The following is a 25,069-nucleotide window of genomic DNA, read 5'->3' as shown; positions in this document are numbered from 1 at the left end:
TACGGGACACCTTATCATTTGAGGATTGGTTACCACAATCACGGAGATGGTGATGAAGTATGATTGTTTTGGGCCAAATTATGGTGGAAAAACATTTCGACGTACCACTACAATTCGGTATTTGGAAGGTACACCCAAACACCCCTTTCGAATACCTTCCATTTAATACATCAGAAAAAGCCATTTTGCGTTTGCAAATGGCCTGATTCTTCAGACCAGCCTTCTTGCAACTGCAATGATAGTTCGTACATCTTGCACGTAGGCAGAGCTTTTAAGGAGAAATTAAATAGTTCCTACGTTGCACAAAAATGAAGTGCTTCAAACAAACACATACTTTGCATGCACAGAGAAGAGGTGGAATATATGTAAGACTGAAGACAGGTGAAATGAGAAATAGATTGACTGCTTCGCTGCCAAGTTTTATACGCCATTTCTTCAGTGCAATACAAGAAAGCACCAAACAGTATAACAAAGTTGTCAATTGGTTTGATAGTCCATTCCCTTTGTTTAGTGCTATGAAAGGAAGAGCCAAATTCCAAAATTGATCAATGATGTTTCAGAAATTTCCCAAAGGGAATAACAAGCCGAGTGCTAAAAACTGCATTTACTCACAGGTTTTGAGCAGGAAACACTGAAATGCTATTAAAGTGCAATATCCTAGGGAACACTGACTCTGTCGAAGATGATCCAAATGGAATTTATGAAAAGTCTAAATTACAAACAACAGAATCAAAATAGGGTGAGGGGACACCCGGATTTGAACCAGGGAACTCTTGATCTGCAGTCAAATGCTCTACCACTGAGCTATATCACCAGCTTTTCAGTAAAATCAGAATGACAAAATATCAGTACATCATGAAAGAGTGAGTGGATCATACTAAGTTGTTCCGGAAAGTACAACCTTGAAACTGTGGAACAGGAGAAATAGTCCTTAATATTATTTATTAAAGGAAAACTGGATCATTTAAAAACAGATATTTGTTTCATTGTTATTTTATTTGAATAGGCAGTGGTACATAGAACCAATGCCTCTACATACAATGATTGTTTTGAAACATTCTGAAAGGGGAAGAGGTTTTTACGGGTCACCTTATCATTTGAGGATTGGTTACCACAATCACTTAGATGGTGATGAAGTATGATTGTTTTGGGCCAAATTATGGTGGAAAAACATTTCTACGTACCACTACAATTCGGTATTTGGAAGGTACACCCAAACACCCCTTTCGAATACCTTCCATTTAATACATCAGAAAAAGCCATTTTGCGTTTGCAAATGGCCTGATTCTTCAGACCAGCCTTCTTGCAACTGCAATGATAGTTCGTACATCTTGCACGTAGGCAGAGCTTTTAAGGAGAAATTAAATAGTTCCTACGTTGCACAAAAATGAAGTGCTTCAAACAAACACATACTTTGCATGCACAGAGAAGAGGTGGAATATATGTAAGACTGAAGACACAGGTGAAATGAGAAATAGATTGACTGCTTCGCTGCCAAGTTTTATACGCCATTTCTTCAGTGCAATACAAGAAAGCACCAAACAGTATAACAAAGTTGTCAATTGGTTTCATAGTCCATTCCCTTTGTTTAGTGCTGTGAAAGGAAGAGCCGAATTCCAAAATTGATCAATGATGTTTCAGAAATTTACCAAAGGGAATACCAAGCATAGTGTTAAAAACTGCATTTCCTCACAGGTTTTAAGCAGGAAACATTGAAATGCTATTAAAGTGCAATATCCAAGGGAACACTGACTCTGTCAAAGATGATTCAAATGGAATTGATGAAAAGACCCAATTACAAACAACAGAATCAAAATAGGGTGAGGGGACACCCAGATTTGAACCAGGGACCTCTTGATCTGCAGTCAAATGCTCTACCACTGAGCTATATCCCCATCTTTTAAGTAAAATCAGAATGACAAAATATCAGTACATCATGAAAGAGTGTGAGGATCATACTAAGTTGTGCGAGAAAGTACAACCTTGAAACTATGGAACAGGAGAAGTAGTCCTTAATATTATTTATTAAAGGAAAACTGGATCATTTAAAAACCAGATACTTGTTTCATTGTGATTTTATTTGAATAGGCAGTGGTACATAGGACCAATGCCTCTACATACAATGATTGTTTTGAAACATTCTTAAAGGGGAAGAGGTTTTTACGGGACACCTTATCATTTGAGGATTGGTTACCACAATCACTGAGATGGTGATGAAGTATGATTGTTTTGGGCCAAATTATGGTGGAAAAACATTTCTACGTACCACTACAATTCGGTATTTGGAAGGTACATCCAAACAACCCTTTCGAATACCTTCCATTTAATACATCAGAAAAAGCCATTTTGCGTTTCCAAATGGCCAGATTCTTCAGACCAGCCTTCTTGCAACTGCAATGATAGTTCGTACATCTTGCAAGTAGGCAGAGCTTTTAAGGAGAAATTAAATGGTTCCTACGTTGCACAAAAATGAAGTGCTTCAAACAAACATATACTTTGCATGCACAGAGAAGAGGTGGAATATATGTAAGACTGAAGACAGAGGTGAAATGAGAAATAGATTGACTGCTTCGCTGCCAAGTTTTATACGCCATTTCTTCATTGCAATACAAGAAAGCACCAAACAGTATAACAAAGTTGTCAATTGGTTTCATAGTCCATTCCCTTTGTTTAGTGCTATGAAAGGAAGAGCCGAATTCCAAAATTGATCAATGATGTTTCAGAAATTTACCAAACGGAATACCAAGCAGAGTGTTAAAAACTGCATTTCCTCACAGGTTTTAAGCAGGAAACATTGAAATGCTATTAAAGTGCAATATCCAAGGGAACACTGACTCTGTCAAAGATGATTCAAATGGAATTGATGAAAAGACCCAATTACAAACAACAGAATCAAAATAGGGTGAGGGGACACCCAGATTTGAACCAGGGACCTCTTGATCTGCAGTCAAATGCTCTACCACTGAGCTATATCCCCAGCTTTTGAGAAAAATCAGAATGACAAAATATCAGTACATCATGAAAGAGTGTGAGGATCATACTAAGTTGTGCCAGAAAGTACAACCTTGAAACTATGGAACAGGAGAAGTAGTCCTTAATACTATTTATTAAAGGAAAACTGGATCATTTAAAAAACAGATTTATTTTCTTTCATTGTTATTTTATTTGAATAGGCAGTGGTACATAGAACCAATGCCTCTACATACAATGATTGTTTTTAAACATTCTTAAAGGGGAAGAGGTTTTTACGGGACACCTTTTCATTTGAGGATTGGTTACCACAATCACGGAGATGGTGATGAAGTATGATTGTTTTGAGCCAAATTATGGTGGAAAAACATTTCTACGTACCACTACAATTCGGTATTTGGAAGGTACACCCAAACACCCCTTTTGAATACCTTCCATTTAATACATCAGAAAAAGCCATTTTGCGTTTGCAAATGGCCTGATTCTTCAGACCAGCCTTCTTGCAACTGCAATGATAGTTCGTACATCTTGCACGTAGGCAGAGCTTTTAAGGAGAAATTAAATAGTTCCTACGTTGCACAAAAATGAAGTGCTTCAAACAAACACATACTTTGCATGCACAGAGAAGAGGTGGAATATATGTAAGACTGAAGACAGGTGAAATGAGAAATAGATTGACTGCTTCGCTGCCAAGTTTTATACGCCATTTCTTCAGTGCAATACAAGAAAGCACCAAACAGTATAACAAAGTTGTCAATTGGTTTCATAGTCCATTCCCTTTGTTTAGTGCTATGAAAGGAAGAGCCGAATTCCAAAATTGATCAATGATGTTTCAGAAATTTCCCAAAGGGAATAACAAGCCGAGTGCTAAAAACTGCATTTACTCACAGGTTTTGAGCAGGAAACACTGAAATGCTATTAAAGTGCAATATCCTAGGGAACACTGACTCTGTCGAAGATGATCCAAATGGAATTTATGAAAAGTCCCAATTACAAACAACAGAATCAAAATAGGGTGAGGGGACACCCGGATTTGAACCAGGGAACTCTTGATCTGCAGTCAAATGCTCTACCACTGAGCTATATCCCCAGCTTTTCAGTAAAATCAGAATGACAAAATATCAGTACATCATGAAAGAGTGTGAGGATCATACTAAGTTGTGCCAGAAAGTACAACCTTGAAACTGTGGAACAGGAGAAGTAGTCCTTAATATTATTTATTAAAGGAAAACTGGATCATTTAAAAAACAGATTTATTTGTTTCATTGTTATTTTATTTGAATAGGCAGTGGTACATAGGACCAATGCCTCTACATACAATGATTGTTTTGAAACATTCTTAAAGGGGAAGAGGTTTTTACGGGACACCTTATCATTTGAGGATTGGTTACCACAATCACAGAGATGGTGATGAAGTATGATTGATTTAGGCCAAATTATGGTGGAAAAACATTTCTAAGTATCACTACAATTCGGTATTTGGAAGGTACACCCAAAACCCCTTTCGAATACCTACCATTTAATACAACAGAAAAAGCCATTTTGCGTTTGCAAATGGCCTGATTCTTCAGACCAGCCTTCTTGCAACTGCAATGATAGTTCGTACATCTTGCACGTAGGCAGAGCTTTAAAGGAGAAATTAAATAGTTCCTACGTTGCACAAAAATGAAGTGCTTCAAACAAACACATACTTTGCATGCACAGAGAAGAGGTGGAATATATGTAAGACTGGAGACACAGGTGAAATGAGAAATAGATTGACTGCTTCGCTGCCAAGTTTTATACGCCATTTCGTCAGTGCAATACAAGAAAGCACCAAACAGTATAACAAAGTTGTCAATTGCTTTCATAGTCCATACCCTTTGTTTAGTGCTGTGAAAGGAAGAGCCAAATTACAAAATTGATCAATGATGTTTCAGAAATTTCCCAAAGGTAATAACAAGCAGAGTGTTAAAAACTGCATTTACTCACAGGTTTTGAGCAGGAAACACTGAAATGCTATTAAAGTGCAATATCCTAGGGAACACTGACTCTGTCAAAGATGATCCAAATGGAATTGATGAAAAGTCCCAATTACAAACAACAGAATCAATATAGGGTGAGGGGACACCCGGATTTGAACCAGGGACCTCTTGATCTGCAGTCAAATGCTCTACCACTGAGCTATATCCCCAGCTTTTAAGTCAAATCAGAATGACAAAATAACAGTACATCATGAAAGAGTGTGAGGATCATACTAAGTTGTGCCAGAAAGTACAACCTTGAAACTGTGGAACAGGAGAAGTAGTCCTTAATATTATTTATTAAAGGAAAACTGGATCATTTAAAAACAGATTTATTTGTTTCATTGTTATTTTATTTGAATAGGCAGTGGTATATAGGACCAATGCCTCTACATACAAGGATTGTTTTGAAACATTCTTAAAGGGGAAGAGGTTTTTACGGGACACCTTATCATTTGAGGATTGGTTACCACAATCACTGAGATGGTGATGAAGTATGATTGTTTTGGGCCAAATTATGGTGGAAAAACATTTCTAATTACCACGACAAATCGGTATTTGGAAGGTACACCAAAACACCCCTTTCGAATACCTTCCATTTAATACATCAGAAAAAGCCATTTTGCGTTTGCAAATGGCCTGATTCTTCAGAGCAGCCTTCTTGCAACTGCAATGATAGTTCGTACATCTTGCACGTAGGCAGAGCTTTTAAGGAGAAATTAAATAGTTCCTACGTTGCACAAAAATGAAGTGCTTCAAACAAACACATACTTTGCATGCACAGAGAAGAGGTGGAATATATGTAAGACTGAAGACAGAGGTGAAATGAGAAATAGATTGACTGCTTCGCTGCCAAGTTTTATATGCCATTTCTTCAGTGCAATACAAGAAAGCACCAAACAGTATAACAAAGTTGTCAATTGGTTTCATAGTCCATTCCCTTTGTTTAGTGCTATGAAAGGAAGAGCCGAATTCCAAAATTGATCAATGATGTTTCAGAAATTTCCCAAAGGGAATAACAAGCCGAGTGCTAAAAACTGCATTTACTCACAGGTTTTGAGCAGGAAACACTGAAATGCTATTAAAGTGCAATATCCTAGGGAACACTGACTCTGTCAAAGATGATCCAAATGGAATTTATGAAAAGTCCCAATTACAAACAACAGAATCAAAATAGGGTGAGGGGACACCCGGATTTGAACCAGGGAACTCTTGATCTGCAGTCAAATGCTCTACCAATGAGATATATCCCCAGCTTTTCAGTAAAATCAGAATGACAAAATATCAGTACATCATGAAAGAGTGTGAGGATCATACTAAGTTGTGCCAGAAAGTACAACCTTGAAACTGTGGAACAGGAGAAGTAGTCCTTAATATTATTTATTAAAGGAAAACTGGATCATTTAAAAACAGATTTATTTGTTTCATTGTTTTTTTATTTGAATAGGCAGTGGTACATAGGACCAATGCCTCTACATACAAGGATTGTTTTGAAACATTCTTAAAGGGGAAGAGGTTTTTACGGGACACCTTATCATTTGAGGATTGGTTACCACAATCACTGAGATGGTGATGAAGTATGATTGTTTTGGGCCAAATTATGGTGGAAAAACATTTCTACGTACCACTACAATTCGGTATTTGGAAGGTACACCCAAACACCCCTTTCGAATACCTTCCATTTAATACATCAGAAAAAGCCATTTTGCGTTTGCAAATGGCCTGATTCTTCAGACCAGCCTTCTTGCAACTGCAATGATAGTTCGTAAATCTTGCACGTAGGCAGAGCTTTTAAGGAGAAATTAAATAGTTCCTACGTTGCACAAAAATGAAGTGCTTCAAACAAACACATACTTTGCATGCACAGAGAAGAGGTGGAATATATGTAAGACTGATGACAGAGGTGAAATGAGAAATAGATTGACTGCTTCGCTTCCAAGTTTTATATGCCATTTCTTCAGTGCAATACAAGAAAGCACCAAACAGTATAACAAAGTTGTCAATTGGTTTCATAGTCCATTCCCTTTGTTTAGTGCTATGAAAGGAAGAGCCGAATTCCAAAATTGATCAATGATGTTTCAGAAATTTCCCAAAGGGAATAACAAGCCGAGTGTTAAAAACTGCATTTACTCACAGGTTTTGAGCAGGAAACACTGAAATGCTATTAAAGTGCAATATCCAAGGGAACACTGACTCTGTTAAAGATGATCCAAATGGAATTGATGAAAAGTCCCAATTACAAACAACAGAATCAAAATAGGGTGAGGGGACACCCGGATTTGAACCAGGGACCTCTTGATCTGCAGTCAAATGCTCTACCACTGAGCTACATCCCCAGCTTTTCAGGAAAATCAGAATGACAAAATATGAGTACATCATGAAAGAGTGTGAGGATCATACTAAGTTGTGCCAGAAAGTACAACCTTGAAACTGTGGAACAGGAGAAGTAGTCCTTAATATTATTTATTAAAGGAAAACTGGATCATTTAAAAAACAGATTTATTTGTTTCATTGTTATTTTATTTGAATAGGCAGTGGTACATAGAACCAATGCCTCTACATACAATGATTGTTTTGAAACATTCTTAAAGGGGAAGAGGTTTTTATGGGACACCTTTTCATTTGAGGATTGGTTACCACAATCACGGAGATGGTGATGAAGTATGATTGTTTTGGGCCAAATTATGGTGGAAAAACATTTCAACGTACCACTACAATTCAGTATTTGGAAGGTACACCCAAACACCCCTTTTGAATACCTTCCATTTAATACATCAGAAAAAGCCATTTTGCGTTTGCAAATGGCCTGATTCTTCAGACCAGCCTTTTTGCAACTGCAATGATAGTTCGTACATCTTGCACGTAGGCAGAGGTTTTAAGGAGAAATTAAATAGTTCCTACGTTGCACAAAAATGAAGTGCTTCAAACAAACACATACTTTGCATGCACAGAGAAGAGGTGGAATATATGTAAGACTGGAGACACAGGTGAAATGAGAAATAGATTGACTGCTTCGCTGCCAAGTTTTATACGCCATTTCGTCAGTGCAATACAAGAAAGCACCAAACAGTATAACAAAGTTGTCAATTGCTTTCATAGTCCATACCCTTTGTTTAGTGCTGTGAAAGGAAGAGCCAAATTACAAAATTGATCAATGATGTTTCAGAAATTTCCCAAAGGTAATAACAAGCAGAGTGTTAAAAACTGCATTTACTCACAGGTTTTGAGCAGGAAACACTGAAATGCTATTAAAGTGCAATATCCTAGGGAACACTGACTCTGTCAAAGATGATCCAAATGGAATTGATGAAAAGTCCCAATTACAAACAACAGAATCAATATAGGGTGAGGGGACACCCGGATTTGAACCAGGGACCTCTTGATCTGCAGTCAAATGCTCTACCACTGAGCTATATCCCCAGCTTTTAAGTCAAATCAGAATGACAAAATAACAGTACATCATGAAAGAGTGTGAGGATCATACTAAGTTGTGCCAGAAAGTACAACCTTGAAACTGTGGAACAGGAGAAGTAGTCCTTAATATTATTTATTAAAGGAAAACTGGATCATTTAAAAACAGATTTATTTGTTTCATTGTTATTTTATTTGAATAGGCAGTGGTATATAGGACCAATGCCTCTACATACAAGGATTGTTTTGAAACATTCTTAAAGGGGAAGAGGTTTTTACGGGACACCTTATCATTTGAGGATTGGTTACCACAATCACTGAGATGGTGATGAAGTATGATTGTTTTGGGCCAAATTATGGTGGAAAAACATTTCTAATTACCACGACAAATCGGTATTTGGAAGGTACACCAAAACACCCCTTTCGAATACCTTCCATTTAATACATCAGAAAAAGCCATTTTGCGTTTGCAAATGGCCTGATTCTTCAGAGCAGCCTTCTTGCAACTGCAATGATAGTTCGTACATCTTGCACGTAGGCAGAGCTTTTAAGGAGAAATTAAATAGTTCCTACGTTGCACAAAAATGAAGTGCTTCAAACAAACACATACTTTGCATGCACAGAGAAGAGGTGGAATATATGTAAGACTGAAGACAGAGGTGAAATGAGAAATAGATTGACTGCTTCGCTGCCAAGTTTTATATGCCATTTCTTCAGTGCAATACAAGAAAGCACCAAACAGTATAACAAAGTTGTCAATTGGTTTCATAGTCCATTCCCTTTGTTTAGTGCTATGAAAGGAAGAGCCGAATTCCAAAATTGATCAATGATGTTTCAGAAATTTCCCAAAGGGAATAACAAGCCGAGTGCTAAAAACTGCATTTACTCACAGGTTTTGAGCAGGAAACACTGAAATGCTATTAAAGTGCAATATCCTAGGGAACACTGACTCTGTCAAAGATGATCCAAATGGAATTTATGAAAAGTCCCAATTACAAACAACAGAATCAAAATAGGGTGAGGGGACACCCGGATTTGAACCAGGGAACTCTTGATCTGCAGTCAAATGCTCTACCAATGAGATATATCCCCAGCTTTTCAGTAAAATCAGAATGACAAAATATCAGTACATCATGAAAGAGTGTGAGGATCATACTAAGTTGTGCCAGAAAGTACAACCTTGAAACTGTGGAACAGGAGAAGTAGTCCTTAATATTATTTATTAAAGGAAAACTGGATCATTTAAAAACAGATTTATTTGTTTCATTGTTTTTTTATTTGAATAGGCAGTGGTACATAGGACCAATGCCTCTACATACAAGGATTGTTTTGAAACATTCTTAAAGGGGAAGAGGTTTTTACGGGACACCTTATCATTTGAGGATTGGTTACCACAATCACTGAGATGGTGATGAAGTATGATTGTTTTGGGCCAAATTATGGTGGAAAAACATTTCTACGTACCACTACAATTCGGTATTTGGAAGGTACACCCAAACACCCCTTTCGAATACCTTCCATTTAATACATCAGAAAAAGCCATTTTGCGTTTGCAAATGGCCTGATTCTTCAGACCAGCCTTCTTGCAACTGCAATGATAGTTCGTAAATCTTGCACGTAGGCAGAGCTTTTAAGGAGAAATTAAATAGTTCCTACGTTGCACAAAAATGAAGTGCTTCAAACAAACACATACTTTGCATGCACAGAGAAGAGGTGGAATATATGTAAGACTGATGACAGAGGTGAAATGAGAAATAGATTGACTGCTTCGCTTCCAAGTTTTATATGCCATTTCTTCAGTGCAATACAAGAAAGCACCAAACAGTATAACAAAGTTGTCAATTGGTTTCATAGTCCATTCCCTTTGTTTAGTGCTATGAAAGGAAGAGCCGAATTCCAAAATTGATCAATGATGTTTCAGAAATTTCCCAAAGGGAATAACAAGCCGAGTGTTAAAAACTGCATTTACTCACAGGTTTTGAGCAGGAAACACTGAAATGCTATTAAAGTGCAATATCCAAGGGAACACTGACTCTGTTAAAGATGATCCAAATGGAATTGATGAAAAGTCCCAATTACAAACAACAGAATCAAAATAGGGTGAGGGGACACCCGGATTTGAACCAGGGACCTCTTGATCTGCAGTCAAATGCTCTACCACTGAGCTACATCCCCAGCTTTTCAGGAAAATCAGAATGACAAAATATGAGTACATCATGAAAGAGTGTGAGGATCATACTAAGTTGTGCCAGAAAGTACAACCTTGAAACTGTGGAACAGGAGAAGTAGTCCTTAATATTATTTATTAAAGGAAAACTGGATCATTTAAAAAACAGATTTATTTGTTTCATTGTTATTTTATTTGAATAGGCAGTGGTACATAGAACCAATGCCTCTACATACAATGATTGTTTTGAAACATTCTTAAAGGGGAAGAGGTTTTTATGGGACACCTTTTCATTTGAGGATTGGTTACCACAATCACGGAGATGGTGATGAAGTATGATTGTTTTGGGCCAAATTATGGTGGAAAAACATTTCAACGTACCACTACAATTCAGTATTTGGAAGGTACACCCAAACACCCCTTTTGAATACCTTCCATTTAATACATCAGAAAAAGCCATTTTGCGTTTGCAAATGGCCTGATTCTTCAGACCAGCCTTTTTGCAACTGCAATGATAGTTCGTACATCTTGCACGTAGGCAGAGGTTTTAAGGAGAAATTAAATAGTTCCTACGTTGCACAAAAATGAAGTGCTTCAAACAAACACATACTTTGCATGCACAGAGAAGAGGTGGAATATATGTAAGACTGAAGACACAGGTGAAATGAGAAATAGATTGACTGCTTCGCTGCCAAGTTTTATACGCCATTTCTTCAGTGCAATACAAGAAAGCACCAAACAGTATAACAAAGTTGTCAATTTTTTTCATAGTCCATTCCCTTTGTTTAGTGCTGTGAAAGGAAGAGCCGAATTCCAAAATTGATCAATGATGTTTCAGAAATTTACCAAAGGGAATACCAAGCCGAGTGTTAAAAACTGCATTTACTCACAGGCTTTGAGCAGGAAACACTGAAATGCTATTAAAGTGCAATATCCAAGGGAACACTGACTCTGTCAAAGATGATCCAAATGGAATTGATGAAAAGTCCCAATTACAAACAACAGAATCAAAATAGGGTGAGGGGACACCAGGATTTGAACCAGGGACCTCTTGAGCTGCAGTCAATATAGCGCTACCACTGAGCTATATCCCCAGCTTTACAGTAAAATCAGAATGACAAAATATCAGTACATCATGAAAGAGTGAGTGGATCATACTAAGTTGTTCCGGAAAGTACAACCTTGAAACTGTGGAACAGGAGAAATAGTCCTTAATATTATTTATTAAAGGAAAACTGGATCATTTAAAAACAGATATTTGTTTCATTGTTATTTTATTTGAATAGGCAGTGGTACATAGAACCAATGCCTCTACATACAATGATTGTTTTGAAACATTCTGAAAGGGGAAGAGGTTTTTACGGGTCACCTTATCATTTGAGGATTGGTTACCACAATCACTGAGATGGTGATGAAGTATGATTGTTTTGGGCCAAATTATGGTGGAAAAACATTTCTTTGTACCACTACAATTCGGTATTTGGAAGGTACACCCAAACACCCCTTTCGAATACCTTCCATTTAATACATCAGAAAAAGCCATTTTGCGTTTGCAAATGGCCTGATTCTTCAGACCAGCCTTCTTGCAACTGCAATGATAGTTCGTACATCTTGCACGTAGGCAGAGCTTTTAAGGAGAAATTAAATAGTTCCTACGTTGCACAAAAATGAAGTGCTTCAAACAAACACATACTTTGCATGCACAGAGAAGAGGTGGAATATATGTAAGACTGAAGACAGAGGTGAAATGAGAAATAGATTGACTGCTTCGCTGCCAAGTTTTATATGCCATTTCTTCAGTGCAATACAAGAAAGCACCAAACAGTATAACAAAGTTGTCAATTGGTTTCATAGTCCATTCCCTTTGTTTAGTGCTATGAAAGGAAGAGCCGAATTCCAAAATTGATCAATGATGTTTCAGAAATTTCCCAAAGGGAATAACAAGCCGAGTGTTAAAAACTGCATTTACTCACAGGTTTTGAGCAGGAAACACTGAAATGCTATTAAAGTGCAATATCCAAGGGAACACTGACTCTGTTAAAGATGATCCAAATGGAATTGATGAAAAGTCCCAATTACAAACAACAGAATCAAAATAGTGTGAGGGGACACCCAGATTTGAACCAGGGACCTCTTGATCTGCAGTCAAATGCTCTACCACTGAGCTACATACCCAGCATTTCAGGAAAATCGGAATGACAAAATATGAGTACATCATGAAAGAGTGTGAGGATCATACTAAGTTGTGCCAGAAAGTACAACCTTGAAACTGTAGAACAGGAGAAGTAGTCCTTAATATTATTTATTAAAGGAAAACTGGATCATTTAAAAAACAGATTTATTTGTTTCATTGTTATTTTATTTGAATAGGCAGTGGTACATAGAACCAATGCCTCTACATACAATGATTGTTTTGAAACATTCTTAAAGGGGAAGAGGTTTTTACGGGACACCTTATCATTTGAGGATTGGTTACCACAATCACGGAGATGGTGATGAAGTATGATTGTTTTGGGCCAAATTATGGTGGAAAAACATTTCGACGTACCACTACAATTCGGTATTTGGAAGGTACACCCAAACACCCCTTTCGAATACCTTCCATTTAATACATCAGAAAAAGCCATTTTGCGTTTGCAAATGGCCTGATTCTTCAGACCAGCCTTCTTGCAACTGCAATGATAGTTCGTACATCTTGCACGTAGGCAGAGCTTTTAAGGAGAAATTAAATAGTTCCTACGTTGCACAAAAATGAAGTGCTTCAAACAAACACATACTTTGCATGCACAGAGAAGAGGTGGAATATATGTAAGACTGAAGACAGGTGAAATGAGAAATAGATTGACTGCTTCGCTGCCAAGTTTTATACGCCATTTCTTCAGTGCAATACAAGAAAGCACCAAACAGTATAACAAAGTTGTCAATTGGTTTCATAGTCCATTCCCTTTGTTTAGTGCTATGAAAGGAAGAGCCGAATTCCAAAATTGATCAATGATGTTTCAGAAATTTCCCAAAGGGAATAACAAGCCGAGTGTTAAAAACAGCATTTACTCACAGGTTTTGAGCAGGAAACACTGAAATGCTATTAAAGTGCAATATCCAAGGGAACACTGACTCTGTTAAAGATGCTCCAAATGGAATTGATGAAAAGTCCCAATTACAAATAACAGAATCAAAATAGGGTGAGGGGACACCCGGATTTGAACCAGGGACCTCTTGATCTGCAGTCCAATGCTCTACCACTGAGCTATAACCCCAGCCTTTCAGTAAAATCAGAATGACAAAATATGAGTACATCATGAAAGAGTGTGAGGATCATACTAAGTTGTGCCAGAAAGTACAACCTTGAAACTGTGGAACAGGAGAAGTAGTCCTTAATATTATTTATTAAAGGAAATCTGGATCATTTAAAAAACAGATTTATTTGTTTCATTGTTATTTTATTTGAATAGGCAGTGGTACATAGGACCAATGCCTCTACATACAATGATTGTTTTGAAACATTCTTAAAGGGGAAGAGGTTTTTACGGGACACCTTATCATTTGAGGATTGGTTACCACAATCACGGAGATGGTGATGAAGTATGATTGATTTAGGCCAAATTATGGTGGAAAAACATTTCTACGTACCACTACAATTCGGTATTTGGAAGGTACACCCCAAACCCCTTTCGAATACCTTCCATTTAATACATCAGAAAAAGCCATTTTGCGTTTGCAAATGGCCTGATTCTTCAGAACAGCCTTCTTGCAACTGCAATGATAGTACGTACATCTTGCACGTAGGCAGAGCTTTTAAGGAGAAATTAAATAGTTCCTACGTTGCACAAAAATGAAGTGCTTCAAACAAACACATACTTTGCATGCACAGAGAAGAGGTGGAATATATGTAAGACTGAAGACAGGTGAAATGAGAAATAGATTGACTGCTTCGCTGCCAAGTTTTATACGCCATTTCTTCAGTGCAATACAAGAAAGCACCAAACAGTATAACAAAGTTGTCAATTGGTTTCATAGTCCATTCCCTTTGTTTAGTGCTATGAAAGGAAGAGCCGAATTCCAAAATTGATCAATGATGTTTCAGAAATTTCCCAAAGGGAATAACAAGCCGAGTGTTAAAAACTGCATTTACTCACAGGTTTTGAGCAGGAAACACTGAAATGCTATTAAAGTGCAATATCCAAGGGAACACTGACTCTGTTAAAGATGCTCCAAATGGAATTGATGAAAAGTCCCAATTACAAACAACAGAATCAAAATAGGGTGAGGGGACACCCGGATTTGAACCAGGGACCTCTTGATCTGCAGTCCAATGCTCTACCACTGAGCTATAACCCCAGCTTTTCAGTAAAATCAGAATGACAAAATATGAGTGCATCATGAAAGAGTGTGAGGATCATACTAAGTTGTGCCAGAAAGTACAACCTTGAAACTGTGGAACAGGAGAAGTAGTCCTTAATATTATTTATTAAAGGAAATCTGGATCATTTAAAAAACAGATTTATTTGTTTCATTGTTATTTTATTTGAATAGGCAGTGGTACATAGGACCAATGCCTCTACATACAATGATTGTTTTGAAACATTCTTAAAGGGGAAGAGGTTTTTACGGGACACCTTATCATTTGAGGATTGGTTACCACAATCACGGAGATGGTGATGAAGTATGATTGTTTTGGGCCAAATTATGGTGGAAAAACATTTCGACGTACCACTACAATTCGGTATTTGGAAGGTACACCCAAAACCCCTTTCGAATACCTTCCATTTAATACATCAGAAAAAGCCATTTTGCGTTTGCAAATGGCCTGATTCTTCAGAACAGCCTTCTTGCAACTGCAATGATAGTTCGTACATCTTGCACGTAGGCAGAGCTTTTAAGGAGAAATTAAATAGTTCCTACGTTGCACAAAAATGAAGTGCTTCAAACAAACACATACTTTGCATGCACAGAGAAGAGGTGGAATATATGTAAGACTGGAGACACAGGTGAAATGAGAAATAGATTGACTGCTTCGCTGCCAAGTTTTATACGCCATTTCGTCAGTGCAATACAAGAAAGCACCAAACAGTATAACAAAGTTGTCAATTGCTTTCATAGTCCATTCCCTTTGTTTAGTGCTGTGAAACGAAGAGCCAAATTACAAAATTGATCAATGATGTTTCAGAAATTTCCCAAAGGGAATAACAAGCAGAGTGTTAAAAACTGCATTTACTCACAGGTTTTGAGCAGGAAACACTGAAATGCTATTAAAGTGCAATATCCTAGGGAACACTGACTCTGTCAAAGATGATCCAAATGGAATTGATGAAAAGTCCCAATTACAAACAACAGAATCAAAATAGGGTGAGGGGACACCCGGATTTGAACCAGGGACCTCTTGATCTGCAGTCAAATGCTCTACCACTGAGATATATCCCCAGCTTTGCAGTCAAATCAGAATGACAAAATATCAGTACATCATGAAAGAGTGTGAGGATCATACTAAGTTGTGCCAGAAAGTACAACCTTGAAACTGTGGAACAGGAGAAGTAGTCCTTAATATTATTTATTAAAGGAAAACTGGATCATTTAAAAACAGATTTATTTGTTTCATTGTTTTTTTATTTGAATAGGCAGTGGTACATAGGACCAATGCCTCTACATACAAGGATTGTTTTGAAACATTCTTAAAGGGGAAGAGGTTTTTACGGGACACCTTATCATTTGAGGATTGGTTACCACAATCACTGAGATGGTGATGAAGTATGATTGTTTTGGGCCAAATTATGGTGGAAAAACATTTCTACGTACCACTACAATTCGGTATTTGGAAGGTACACCCAAACACCCCTTTCGAATACCTTCCATTTAATACATCAGAAAAAGCCATTTTGCGTTTGCAAATGGCCTGATTCTTCAGACCAGCCTTCTTGCAACTGCAATGATAGTTCGTAAATCTTGCACGTAGGCAGAGCTTTTAAGGAGAAATTAAATAGTTCCAACGTTGCACAAAAATGAAGTGCTTCAAACAAACACATACTTTGCATGCACAGAGAAGAGGTGGAATATATGTAAGACTGATGACAGAGGTGAAATGAGAAATAGATTGACTGCTTCGCTGCCAAGTTTTATATGCCATTTCTTCAGTGCAATACAAGAAAGCACCAAACAGTATAACAAAGTTGTCAATTGGTTTCATAGTCCATTCCTTTTGTTTAGTGCTATGAAAGGAAGAGCCGAATTCCAAAATTGATCAATGATGTTTCAGAAATTTCCCAAAGGGAATAACAAGCCGAGTGTTAAAAACTGCATTTACTCACAGGTTTTGAGCAGGAAACACTGAAATGCTATTAAAGTGCAATATCCAAGGGAACACTGACTCTGTTAAAGATGATCCAAATGGAATTGATGAAAAGTCCCAATTACAAACAACAGAATCAAAATAGGGTGAGGGGACACCCGGATTTGAACCAGGGACCTCTTGATCTGCAGTCAAATGCTCTACCACTGAGATATATCCCCAGCTTTTCAGTAAAATCAGAATGACAAAATATCAGTACATCATGAAAGAGTGTGAGGATCATACTAAGTTGTGCCAGAAAGTACAACCTTGAAACTGTGGAACAGGAGAAGTAGTCCTTAATATTATTTATTAAAGGGAAACTGGATCATTTAAAAAACAGATTTATTTGTTTCATTGTTATTTTATTTGAATAGGCAGTGGTACATAGAACCAATGCCTCTACATACAATGATTGTTTTGAAACATTCTTAAAGGGGAAGAGGTTTTTATGGGACACCTTTTCATTTGAGGATTGGTTACCACAATCACGGAGATGGTGATGAAGTATGATTGTTTTGGGCCAAATTATGGTGGAAAAACATTTCGACGTACCACTACAATTCAGTATTTGGAAGGTACACCCAAACACCCCTTTTGAATACCTTCCATTTAATACATCAGAAAAAGCCATTTTGCGTTTGCAAATGGCCTGATTCTTCAGACCAGCCTTCTTGCAACTGCAATGATAGTTCGTACATCTTGCACGTAGGCAGAGCTTTTAAATAGAAATTAAATAGTTCCTACGTTGCACAAAAATGAAGTGCTTCAAACAAACACATACTTTGCATGCACAGAGAAGAGGTGGAATATATGTAAGACTGAAGACACAGGTGAAATGAGAAATAGATTGACTGCTTCGCTGCCAAGTTTTATACGCCATTTCTTCAGTGCAATACAAGAAAGCACCAAACAGTATAACAAAGTTGTCAATTGGTTTCATAGTCCATTCCCTTTGTTTAGTGCTGTGAAAGGAAGAGCCGAATTCCAAAATTGATCAATGATGTTTCAGAAATTTACCAAAGGGAATACCAAGCAGAGTGTTAAAAACTGCATTTCCTCACAGGTTTTAAGCAGGAAACATTGAAATGCTATTAAAGTGCAATATCCAAGGGAACACTGACTCTGTCAAAGATGATTCAAATGGAATTGATGAAAAGACCCAATTACAAACAACAGAATCAAAATAGGGTGAGGGGACACGCAGATTTGAACCAGGGACCTCTTGATCTGCAGTCAAATGCTCTACCACTGAGCTATATCCCCATCTTTTCAGTAAAATCAGAATGACAAAATATCAGTACATCATGAAAGAGTGTGAGGATCATACTAAGTTGTGCCAGAAAGTACAACCTTGAAACTATGGAACAGGAGAAGTAGTCCTTAATATTATTTATGAAAGGAAAACTGGATCATTTAAAAACCAGATATTTTTTTCATTGTGATTTTATTTGAATAGGCAGTGGTACATAGGACCAATGCCTCTACATACAATGATTGTTTTGAAACATTCTTAAAGGGGAAGATGTTTTTACGGGACACCTTATCATTTGAGGATTGGTTACCACAATCACTGAGATGGTGATGAAGTATGATTGTTTTGGGCCAAATTATGGTGGAAAAACATTTCTACGTACCACTACAATTCGGTATTTGGAAGGTACACCCAAACACCCCTTTCGAATACCTTCCATTTAATACATCAGAAAAAGCCATTTTGCGTTTGCAAATGGCCTGATTCTTCAGACCAGCCTTCTTGCAACTGCAATGATAGTTCGTACATCTTGCACGTAGGCAGAGCTTTTAAGGAGAAATTAAATAGTTCCTACGTTGCACAAAAATGAAGTGCTTCAAACAAACACATACTTTGCATGCACAGAGAAGAGGTGGAATATATGTAAGACTGAAGACAGGTGAAATGAGAAATAGATTGACTGCTTCGCTGCCAAGTTTTATACGCCATTTCTTCAGTGCAATACAAGAAAGCACCAAACAGTATAACAAAGTTGTCAATTGGTTTCATAGTCCATTCCCTTTGTTTAGTGCTATGAAAGGAAGAGCCGAATTCCAAAATTGATCAATGATGTTTCAGAAATTTCCCAAAGGGAATAACAAGCCGAGTGTTAAAAACAGCATTTACTCACAGGTTTTGAGCAGGAAACACTGAAATGCTATTAAAGTGCAATATCCAAGGGAACACTGACTCTGTTAAAGATGCTCCAAATGGAATTGATGAAAAGTCCCAATTACAAATAACAGAATCAAAATAGGGTGAGGGGACACCCGGATTTGAACCAGGGACCTCTTGATCTGCAGTCCAATGCTCTACCACTGAGCTATAACCCCAGCCTTTCAGTAAAATCAGAATGACAAAATATGAGTACATCATGAAAGAGTGTGAGGATCATACTAAGTTGTGCCAGAAAGTACAACCTTGAAACTGTGGAACAGGAGAAGTAGTCCTTAATATTATTTATTAAAGGAAATCTGGATCATTTAAAAAACAGATTTATTTGTTTCATTGTTATTTTATTTGAATAGGCAGTGGTACATAGGACCAATGCCTCTACATACAATGATTGTTTTGAAACATTCTTAAAGGGGAAGAGGTTTTTACGGGACACCTTATCATTTGAGGATTGGTTACCACAATCACGGAGATGGTGATGAAGTATGATTGATTTAGGCCAAATTATGGTGGAAAAACATTTCTACGTACCACTACAATTCGGTATTTGGAAGGTACACCCCAAACCCCTTTCGAATACCTTCCATTTAATACATCAGAAAAAGCCATTTTGCGTTTGCAAATGGCCTGATTCTTCAGAACAGCCTTCTTGCAACTGCAATGATAGTACGTACATCTTGCACGTAGGCAGAGCTTTTAAGGAGAAATTAAATAGTTCCTACGTTGCACAAAAATGAAGTGCTTCAAACAAACACATACTTTGCATGCACAGAGAAGAGGTGGAATATATGTAAGACTGAAGACAGGTGAAATGAGAAATAGATTGACTGCTTCGCTGCCAAGTTTTATACGCCATTTCTTCAGTGCAATACAAGAAAGCACCAAACAGTATAACAAAGTTGTCAATTGGTTTCATAGTCCATTCCCTTTGTTTAGTGCTATGAAAGGAAGAGCCGAATTCCAAAATTGATCAATGATGTTTCAGAAATTTCCCAAAGGGAATAACAAGCCGAGTGTTAAAAACTGCATTTACTCACAGGTTTTGAGCAGGAAACACTGAAATGCTATTAAAGTGCAATATCCAAGGGAACACTGACTCTGTTAAAGATGCTCCAAATGGAATTGATGAAAAGTCCCAATTACAAACAACAGAATCAAAATAGGGTGAGGGGACACCCGGATTTGAACCAGGGACCTCTTGATCTGCAGTCCAATGCTCTACCACTGAGCTATAACCCCAGCTTTTCAGTAAAATCAGAATGACAAAATATGAGTGCATCATGAAAGAGTGTGAGGATCATACTAAGTTGTGCCAGAAAGTACAACCTTGAAACTGTGGAACAGGAGAAGTAGTCCTTAATATTATTTATTAAAGGAAATCTGGATCATTTAAAAAACAGATTTATTTGTTTCATTGTTATTTTATTTGAATAGGCAGTGGTACATAGGACCAATGCCTCTACATACAATGATTGTTTTGAAACATTCTTAAAGGGGAAGAGGTTTTTACGGGACACCTTATCATTTGAGGATTGGTTACCACAATCACGGAGATGGTGATGAAGTATGATTGTTTTGGGCCAAATTATGGTGGAAAAACATTTCGACGTACCACTACAATTCGGTATTTGGAAGGTACACCCAAAACCCCTTTCGAATACCTTCCATTTAATACATCAGAAAAAGCCATTTTGCGTTTGCAAATGGCCTGATTCTTCAGAACAGCCTTCTTGCAACTGCAATGATAGTTCGTACATCTTGCACGTAGGCAGAGCTTTTAAGGAGAAATTAAATAGTTCCTACGTTGCACAAAAATGAAGTGCTTCAAACAAACACATACTTTGCATGCACAGAGAAGAGGTGGAATATATGTAAGACTGGAGACACAGGTGAAATGAGAAATAGATTGACTGCTTCGCTGCCAAGTTTTATACGCCATTTCGTCAGTGCAATACAAGAAAGCACCAAACAGTATAACAAAGTTGTCAATTGCTTTCATAGTCCATTCCCTTTGTTTAGTGCTGTGAAACGAAGAGCCAAATTACAAAATTGATCAATGATGTTTCAGAAATTTCCCAAAGGGAATAACAAGCAGAGTGTTAAAAACTGCATTTACTCACAGGTTTTGAGCAGGAAACACTGAAATGCTATTAAAGTGCAATATCCTAGGGAACACTGACTCTGTCAAAGATGATCCAAATGGAATTGATGAAAAGTCCCAATTACAAACAACAGAATCAAAATAGGGTGAGGGGACACCCGGATTTGAACCAGGGACCTCTTGATCTGCAGTCAAATGCTCTACCACTGAGATATATCCCCAGCTTTGCAGTCAAATCAGAATGACAAAATATCAGTACATCATGAAAGAGTGTGAGGATCATACTAAGTTGTGCCAGAAAGTACAACCTTGAAACTGTGGAACAGGAGAAGTAGTCCTTAATATTATTTATTAAAGGAAAACTGGATCATTTAAAAACAGATTTATTTGTTTCATTGTTTTTTTATTTGAATAGGCAGTGGTACATAGGACCAATGCCTCTACATACAAGGATTGTTTTGAAACATTCTTAAAGGGGAAGAGGTTTTTACGGGACACCTTATCATTTGAGGATTGGTTACCACAATCACTGCGATGGTGATGAAGTATGATTGTTTTGGGCCAAATTATGGTGGAAAAACATTTCTACGTACCACTACAATTCGGTATTTGGAAGGTACACCCAAACACCCCTTTCGAATACCTTCCATTTAATACATCAGAAAAAGCCATTTTGCGTTTGCAAATGGCCTGATTCTTCAGACCAGCCTTCTTGCAACTGCAATGATAGTTCGTAAATCTTGCACGTAGGCAGAGCTTTTAAGGAGAAATTAAATAGTTCCAACGTTGCACAAAAATGAAGTGCTTCAAACAAACACATACTTTGCATGCACAGAGAAGAGGTGGAATATATGTAAGACTGATGACAGAGGTGAAATGAGAAATAGATTGACTGCTTCGCTGCCAAGTTTTATATGCCATTTCTTCAGTGCAATACAAGAAAGCACCAAACAGTATAACAAAGTTGTCAATTGGTTTCATAGTCCATTCCTTTTGTTTAGTGCTATGAAAGGAAGAGCCGAATTCCAAAATTGATCAATGATGTTTCAGAAATTTCCCAAAGGGAATAACAAGCCGAGTGTTAAAAACTGCATTTACTCACAGGTTTTGAGCAGGAAACACTGAAATGCTATTAAAGTGCAATATCCAAGGGAACACTGACTCTGTTAAAGATGATCCAAATGGAATTGATGAAAAGTCCCAATTACAAACAACAGAATCAAAATAGGGTGAGGGGACACCCGGATTTGAACCAGGGACCTCTTGATCTGCAGTCAAATGCTCTACCACTGAGATATATCCCCAGCTTTTCAGTAAAATCAGAATGACAAAATATCAGTACATCATGAAAGAGTGTGAGGATCATACTAAGTTGTGCCAGAAAGTACAACCTTGAAACTGTGGAACAGGAGAAGTAGTCCTTAATATTATTTATTAAAGGAAAACTGGATCATTTAAAAAACAGATTTATTTGTTTCATTGTTATTTTATTTGAATAGGCAGTGGTACATAGAACCAATGCCTCTACATACAATGATTGTTTTGAAACATTCTTAAAGGGGAAGAGGTTTTTATGGGACACCTTTTCATTTGAGGATTGGTTACCACAATCACGGAGATGGTGATGAAGTATGATTGTTTTGGGCCAAATTATGGTGGAAAAACATTTCGACGTACCACTACAATTCAGTATTTGGAAGGTACACCCAAACACCCCTTTTGAATACCTTCCATTTAATACATCAGAAAAAGCCATTTTGCGTTTGCAAATGGCCTGATTCTTCAGACCAGCCTTCTTGCAACTGCAATGATAGTTCGTACATCTTGCACGTAGGCAGAGCTTTTAAATAGAAATTAAATAGTTCCTACGTTGCACAAAAATGAAGTGCTTCAAACAAACACATACTTTGCATGCACAGAGAAGAGGTGGAATATATGTAAGACTGAAGACACAGGTGAAATGAGAAATAGATTGACTGCTTCGCTGCCAAGTTTTATACGCCATTTCTTCAGTGCAATACAAGAAAGCACCAAACAGTATAACAAAGTTGTCAATTGGTTTCATAGTCCATTCCCTTTGTTTAGTGCTGTGAAAGGAAGAGCCGAATTCCAAAATTGATCAATGATGTTTCAGAAATTTACCAAAGGGAATACCAAGCAGAGTGTTAAAAACTGCATTTCCTCACAGGTTTTAAGCAGGAAACATTGAAATGCTATTAAAGTGCAATATCCAAGGGAACACTGACTCTGTCAAAGATGATTCAAATGGAATTGATGAAAAGACCCAATTACAAACAACAGAATCAAAATAGGGTGAGGGGACACGCAGATTTGAACCAGGGACCTCTTGATCTGCAGTCAAATGCTCTACCACTGAGCTATATCCCCATCTTTTCAGTAAAATCAGAATGACAAAATATCAGTACATCATGAAAGAGTGTGAGGATCATACTAAGTTGTGCCAGAAAGTACAACCTTGAAACTATGGAACAGGAGAAGTAGTCCTTAATATTATTTATGAAAGGAAAACTGGATCATTTAAAAACCAGATATTTTTTTCATTGTGATTTTATTTGAATAGGCAGTGATACATAGGACCAATGCCTCTACATACAATGATTGTTTTGAAACATTCTTAAAGGGGAAGATGTTTTTACGGGACACCTTATCATTTGAGGATTGGTTACCACAATCACTGAGATGGTGATGAAGTATGATTGTTTTGGGCCAAATTATGGTGGAAAAACATTTCTACGTACCACTACAATTCGGTATTTGGAAGGTACATCCAAACAACCCTTTCGAATACCTTCCATTTAATACATCAGAAAAAGCCATTTTGCGTTTCCAAATGGCCAGATTCTTCAGACCAGCCTTCTTGCAACTGCAATGATAGTTCGTACATCTTGCTAGTAGGCAGAGCTTTTAAGGAGAAATTAAATGGTTCCTACGTTGCACAAAAATGAAGTGCTTCAAACAAACATATACTTTGCATGCACAGAGAAGAGGTGGAATATATGTAAGACTGAAGACAGAGGTGAAATGAGAAATAGATTGACTGCTTCGCTGCCAAGTTTTATACGCCATTTCTTCAGTGCAATACAAGAAAGCACCAAACAGTATAACAAAGTTGTCAATTGGTTTCATAGTCCATTCCCATTGTTTAGTGCTATGAAAGGAAGAGCCGAATTCCAAAATTGATCAATGATGTTTCAGAAATTTCCTAAAGGGAATACCAAGCCGAGTGTTAAAAACTGCATTTACTCACAGGTTTTGAGCAGGAAACACTGAAATGCTATTAAACTGCAATGTCCAAGGGAACACTGACTCTGTTAAAGATGATCCAAATGGAATTGATGAAAAGTCCCAATTACAAACAACAGAATCAAAATAGGGTAAGGGGACACCCGGATTTGAACCAGGGACCTCTTGATCTGCAGTCAAATGCTCTACCACTGAGCTATATCCCCAGCTTTTCAATAAATTCAGAATGACAAAATATGAGTACATCATGAAAGAGTGTGAGGATCATACTAAGTTGTGCCAGAAAGTACAACCTTGAAACTGTGGACCAGGAGAAGTAGTCCTTAATATTATTTATTAAAGTAAAACTGGATCATTTAAAAAACAGATTTATTTGTTTCATTGTTATTTTATTTGAATAGGCAGTGGTACATAGAACCAATGCCTCTACATACAATGATTGTTTTGAAACATTCTTAAAGGGGAAGAGGTTTTTACGGGACACCTTATCATTTGAGGATTGGTTACCACAATCACGGAGATGGTGATGAAGTATGATTGTTTTGGGCCAAATTATGGTGGAAAAACATTTCGACGTACCACTACAATTCGGTATTTGGAAGGTACACCCAAACACCCCTTTCGAATACCTTCCATTTAATAC

The 25,069-nt window shown here is 37.4% G+C and overlaps 8 non-coding genes across 8 annotated transcripts; all 8 read right to left on the bottom strand.

Moving 5' to 3' along the window:
* Positions 1–1,823: 1,823 nt before the first annotated feature.
* On the bottom strand, positions 1,824–1,895 carry TRNAC-GCA (transfer RNA cysteine (anticodon GCA)). Its single transcript has one exon. It is a non-coding gene; the product is annotated as a tRNA-Cys (tRNA).
* Positions 1,896–2,905: 1,010 nt separating this feature from the next.
* Positions 2,906–2,977, bottom strand: TRNAC-GCA (transfer RNA cysteine (anticodon GCA)). Its single transcript has one exon. It is a non-coding gene; the product is annotated as a tRNA-Cys (tRNA).
* Positions 2,978–3,988: 1,011 nt separating this feature from the next.
* On the bottom strand, positions 3,989–4,060 carry TRNAC-GCA (transfer RNA cysteine (anticodon GCA)). The gene has a single exon. It is a non-coding gene; the product is annotated as a tRNA-Cys (tRNA).
* A 1,011-nt stretch (positions 4,061–5,071) lies between these two features.
* On the bottom strand, positions 5,072–5,143 carry TRNAC-GCA (transfer RNA cysteine (anticodon GCA)). The gene has a single exon. It is a non-coding gene; the product is annotated as a tRNA-Cys (tRNA).
* Positions 5,144–7,237: 2,094 nt separating this feature from the next.
* TRNAC-GCA (transfer RNA cysteine (anticodon GCA)) lies at positions 7,238–7,309 on the bottom strand. Its single transcript has one exon. It is a non-coding gene; the product is annotated as a tRNA-Cys (tRNA).
* Positions 7,310–8,321: 1,012 nt separating this feature from the next.
* Positions 8,322–8,393, bottom strand: TRNAC-GCA (transfer RNA cysteine (anticodon GCA)). Its single transcript has one exon. It is a non-coding gene; the product is annotated as a tRNA-Cys (tRNA).
* Positions 8,394–10,487: 2,094 nt separating this feature from the next.
* TRNAC-GCA (transfer RNA cysteine (anticodon GCA)) lies at positions 10,488–10,559 on the bottom strand. Its single transcript has one exon. It is a non-coding gene; the product is annotated as a tRNA-Cys (tRNA).
* Positions 10,560–24,560: 14,001 nt separating this feature from the next.
* TRNAC-GCA (transfer RNA cysteine (anticodon GCA)) lies at positions 24,561–24,632 on the bottom strand. The gene has a single exon. It is a non-coding gene; the product is annotated as a tRNA-Cys (tRNA).
* Positions 24,633–25,069: the final 437 nt, after the last annotated feature.

This window comes from Lissotriton helveticus, chromosome 1_2, assembly GCF_964261635.1.
Source record: "Lissotriton helveticus chromosome 1_2, aLisHel1.1, whole genome shotgun sequence".
Classification (NCBI taxonomy): domain Eukaryota; kingdom Metazoa; phylum Chordata; class Amphibia; order Caudata; family Salamandridae; genus Lissotriton; species Lissotriton helveticus.
This window is presented reverse-complemented; position numbering and strand designations above follow the sequence as displayed.